The sequence below is a fragment of the Chaetodon auriga genome, chromosome 2 (assembly GCF_051107435.1).
Source record: "Chaetodon auriga isolate fChaAug3 chromosome 2, fChaAug3.hap1, whole genome shotgun sequence".
Classification (NCBI taxonomy): domain Eukaryota; kingdom Metazoa; phylum Chordata; class Actinopteri; order Chaetodontiformes; family Chaetodontidae; genus Chaetodon; species Chaetodon auriga.
In genome coordinates this window covers 12,204,216-12,209,898 of record NC_135075.1, presented here as the reverse complement: position 1 = coordinate 12,209,898, position 5,683 = coordinate 12,204,216, and positions in this window count along the sequence as shown.

Below are 5,683 nucleotides of genomic sequence, written 5' to 3'. Positions count from 1 at the left end.
AAAGTGTGTGCCAATCCATCAAGTAGATGTTTAGATATTTGGAGATAAGATCAGTGGTACATCAAAGTTAGTGAGATTTATCCTCTGGGGACGTCAGTGAAATATTTCATAGCAATTCATCCGATACTGCTGAGAGACTTCAGTCAGGACCAGATAGATGGACCGGCAGACGTGGCCATCCATTGAGCTATGCTGCTTTGTGACTAAAAATGTCTCAAAGGGCTTTACAATAATAAGACAGTATCTATCCTCAGTCCTGTGGTTTGGATAAGGAAAACCCCCAGACACTGCAGCACTAACAATAATAAACTGTGTGATTCCTTCTTGCTGTACATTTAAGATGCAGTCTGTTCGGCTTGTATACAGGGAATAACAGGGATTTATTGTAAGACAGCTTACCAGCGTGAGACACTGACTGTACGGTGAGATCGGTGTTAAATCTGTGGCGGAAACCACGTGGATCTCGAAACTGGAGAACTTTGCTGCAATCTCTAAATGTTTTTAATGACTTCAGAAGCTTGTTCTCAGTTTCACAATTCAACACTGAAAACTTTCACTCCTTTTCCAAACATCAAATGAGTGCGAGACTCATCTTGGCACTACAGGGACTACTTTCAACTTTGGGTAACATGAACTGACAGTAAACAACAGCAGGAGACAATGCTGAGAAAACTGTTGAAAATAAGGCAATTCTGTCCATCCATTTCCATACCTGCACTCATGTCGTGAGAAGAATCAACTGAAACCTGTGTGTGTGTCTCTACAAGCTCAGGAGTTTGATTGTTTCTCATGCAGGACTGAACTAAACTCTGAAATGAGGCCTTTGATTTTGTTCTGATCAGAATAGATCCTTTATTCCACCATTATTTATCCAGGAATTTTCTGCTGTACACGCAGGGTTTTTTTTTTTTGTTTTTTTTTTTATAGCAGCGTCCTACTTCTAATTCTCACAAACACACACATTTAAGTAGGGTGCAACCAGTCCACAAACCTGGTTCCAAAAAGATTTGGGACTGTGTAAACAAACATAAATAAAACAGAATGTGGTAATTTGCCAATCCTTTTTGACAAATACTCAACTGAAAACAGCACAAAGACAATATATTTAATGTTTGACCTCATCAGCTTCATTGATTTTTGGAAATATCTGCTTTTTCTGAGTTTGATGCAGCAACATGTTTCAAACATGTTGGGACAGGAGCAACTAAAGACTGGGAAAGATGTGGAATGTTCCAAAAACACCTGTTTGGAACATTCCACAGGTAAACAGGTTGATTGGTAACAGGTGATCGTTCACAAGCGAGGATGGAGAGAGGTTCACCACTTTGTGAACACATGATTGTATGAAGGAAATTACTACATGAGCTCAGGAACACTTTGTACAACTGTAAACACAGCTAGTTTGCAAATGATTGCATTCTGTTCTTATTCACGGTTTACACAGCACCCCAACCTTTTATCAATGGGGTTGTCACAGTGGAGCATATCAGCCCTTTCACTGAAGGCCTCACGGGCAGCAGTTTGTTCACTTTCACTGTCAGATTTCCCCAGCACTTAGAATGAAACCAGTGACCTTTTGTTTGCAACTATAAAGTTCCAGGATATGAGCTGAAAAACACAATACAATAACACTAACAATAAGTCCAACCCTCATGTCTTTCAGGTGACTTTACAGTAAGAAGATGTTTTGCTCGCAGGGCTCCTGTTTGTCTGCATAGCTGCAAAAAAATTGAACGTCATAGTTGTATAACATACGGACATAGCTTTGCATAAAATTTACATTAAATAAGCAAAATTTGTATAAGCTTAGCTCAAAGATTTAAGATTAAAACTTAAAAATAACAATCATTGTTCAGACAAGACACTAATCCAAGAAACAAAGTGAAAAGTGTGTTTTGGAAGATGGGGTTATGTACGCTCTGGGCACATTTCATCAATAATTCTGACTAACTGTATACTGTATATTTAACCTACATACAGTCATTTTTCAATACTTCTATGAAGGGAGACCGCAGCTAAACCTGTTTTTATTAAGCACACCTTAGAAATAAATCTGCCCTTCTTCCAACTTTCCACCTAAACTCCATGTATAATGAAATCAGGGCCAGTATAGAAACCACATGACTTAGATGGCTCAAAAGTGAATAAACACAGTGGCATACTGTGTGTGTGTGTGTGTGTGTGTGTGTGTGTGTGTGTGTGTGAGAGAGAGTATAAATATAGGGCACGGGAAAACACGGAGGAAATGTTTGGCTGTTAATGCTACTTTGCAGCCATTATTCTCCAAGGAGAACACTTCCTTAAACACAAACACACACACACACACACACACACACACACACACACACACACACACACACACACACACGCAGACTCTGCTTCTTCCAGCTCTGCCCTCTTTCCTTTGCCTGGAAAGTAAGACGGGCACAAGAACAACAGACATTTACAAGGGCCAAGATGTTTTTCTTTCCTCTTTGGAACAATGTCCAGCTCAGAGGAAGTATTTTTCTTAGAGTAATTAACACATTTTGCTTTAAAAATGTATAAAATGCGATGCTCCTCCTGTTACACATAAATCACCCAGCTTCGTGATAATAAACAATAATATTATTCGCACTGTCGCCCCTGCACCGAGTCAGTCCTTGCATGCAACACTAGTGTTAACTGTGAGAGGGACTTCTGCCTCCTCAGAGTCTCTCATAAAACGCAGGTTTATTGATGTTCTGTATGTATGTATTTTCTGTCAGTCTCCACCTTCAGCACTGTGAGAACAGACAATGTTATTTTGCCCCATGGAGGGCCTGAGAGTAGAGAAACATCCACGGGCCATGCATGCGTTCCTCACATTCTGAACTCAAACCACATGGTGGGTTTAGCCCTAATGATATTTGGATGACTTACATAAAGGGCATCCAACTTCCAATCTAGATAAGTGGGCACAGAATCAATAGAAAGGAGGGGAAGAAAGGGTCCTCTCTCTTTGCCCCAAAGGCTCACACACACACACACACACACACACATTCAACGCATAGCATGAACTTTGCATTACTGCTCCGACTGGACTGTTTTTTGCTTCGTCTTCTCATCGTGACTGGCTGTTTAGTTTGAAATGAAACTCTCTCTCTCTGTGTCTCTGTCTCACACACACTCGGACAAGAGATATGCGCACAGAAAACAACACGCCCTTGTTATTACTGGAAAGTCACAACTGACATCCCCCTGCAGGCGGCTATGTGCCAACTGAACAGTCATACCCCAAGCTGGGGCGCAAAAATAAAACACTCTGTATTATGACAGGGCCATTCTCAGCTAAATGTACAGTTACATTTCATAGAGAGGCAGCGGTCTATCGGCGTGTGCATGTGCTGCTCAGAGCTGTAGTATCAGTCTCTGATAATATGAGGGCACCACCCGTTAGTATTTATACCCCCATAGACAGAAATAAATGCCTCTTTGGACCACCCTGTTGTGCATGTACACTGGGGCCACTCTGCAGCGTGCGTGTGTGTGTGCGTGTGCACGTCTTTATCTGGTACCCATGACCAGTGTGTGCCTCACCCAAAAACCTAACGAAGTTACGCACAGTGGTGTCGTTCCAAGAAAGTGTCCCGGTGTGACCCTGATCACTGGGTGCACAGTTTGGTGCAGAGGGAGCACAAAGAGCCAGAGGTGAAGTCATACTCTGAGGTTTTATTTGTGTAATGTTTTAATTGCAGCTTTGAATGCAACACCCTTGATGTGTTTAAATTTTAGTCTCTGGAGTCAGATTCTTGAGTGAAGTTTTTATTGAATGGGAACCTTAACGCTGCATTCACTGATTGTTTGGCCACTCGGGAGTGGAACAACAAGCTGTAAAGCAAACACTGACATATTATCACCTTATAAAGTTGCTGTGTCAAGTGTGTTAGCCAACAGTTGCATATTTATGTATATGGCAGCAGGCAGTGAGCAATATTATTAATTCATTTGGAGTCTTGTTTCTGTCTGTCTGAGAATCTAAGTCCAATATTTGCTCTTCTTTTGCTTCTCTTCTCCGTCGGCCCCTGAGGGAAATATGTGACTCTTTAGCTGTGAAGTGCTCCGCTCTGCTCACCAGCTAGCCTTGTCAGTCAGCTGTTTGGCGCAGGGCAGGTAGTAGACACTGGGTTTTGAAAGCAAAACAAAAAGACATCGATGAAGGCAGTGAGACTGGATCTGTAAAGGTGTTAAAATGCTCTGCAGAGCTGAGGGGAACTGCAGGCTCGGGTGATAATTGTTTTGCGAGTTTGTCCCTACTAGCCTCCCCTTTCACATCACTCATTAGTCATCTGACCATAAAAATATTGATTAGTGCAGCTTCAGAGGACATTTAAGGGGATGAAGTTGATTTTCTCAGCGATAATCCAACAGGAACTGGTTTCTCTCAGTGGAAACTGAGATTTGAATGAATGCACAGACTGACTTTAAAACAACTCATTGTGTAAGTCATCCAGTATAATGTAATAAATGTAATGTAAAAAAAGTGCAAATCAATGCCATGTTGACTGTGGAATGACATGAATGTAAGTTGGCCTGCTTCTTAACAGAGCCATTTCACACGTGGACATCCTAAAACTGTCACTGCTTCACTTTTACACACCTGAAGGACACGTGATGAGACTGCTACTTGTCAGTAATGCTTATTATCTATGGAAGCATGTGCAGCCTGAAATACATCCCCTGTGGAAAAAGTAGCGGGTGAGCAGTTTCTCGTTGCTCTGTTGTGAGATAATGCAGCCAGAAAGGCCTCACCTAAGGGATGTTGCTGCAACCAGAGCCTCTCTTTTCCTTCGTCTAACCTCGTGCACAGAAGCAACGGCTCAGCAGACCGCAGGAGCGCAACCTTATCAGCAGGCAAAAGAAGTGCCTCTGCGTCGTACCAGGGCTGACAATTAACTGTCGTGCAATGACTGGATTTCTCTGATAACCTTTTATTTGTTCCTCCTGCACCTCGCCACTCGTGCAATCTTGCTCCATACATGACCAGCCGGAGAGATGTGAGCCGAGGTGAGCTCAAATCTCTTCCGACATGTTGCACATATATCACGTATATCTTCATGGAAGGCTGCTGCACGTGTGACCCCTGTTTCCCTAACCCACACCACAACTCTGTGGTGGGTTTGTCCAGTGTGACCTGAAAGATATCAACTGTTTCTGGCTGAGCTCCACGTCTAACGGAGAGGTCATTAGGTCAATGATGGGGTGCAGGCACATGTAATGAGAGACAGTGCCCTCTAGTGGCCACATGATAGCATGAAAATAGTTATAACACTCAGTATGCACAGTACATATACATATATATACATTTCAGTCAGCTGTTATAGAACATCTGTATGTAGTTCCTCCAGTTGTTCTAACTTTCTACTTTCACTGTTTTGTTAAGATAAATGAAGTTCTGTCTTGTTTTAAATTGTTTCTCTTTGAAAACAGTGATAAGTGCACACACGTTGAGTCTTGTGGGAGTTGAACTACGGGTGCCTTTTCATCATCATTGTGGGTGTACTTGGAAATGTTCCTGTGTGAAATGCAAATTCAAATAAATATTAAATATTCCAAGACAAGAAGCAGTAATTTATCAGAAATTTCCATAATGTGCACTAAACCTTTTTTGACATTGTTTAAAGATGAACAGCAAACAGATGAAAAACAAATCACAGAACCCCAC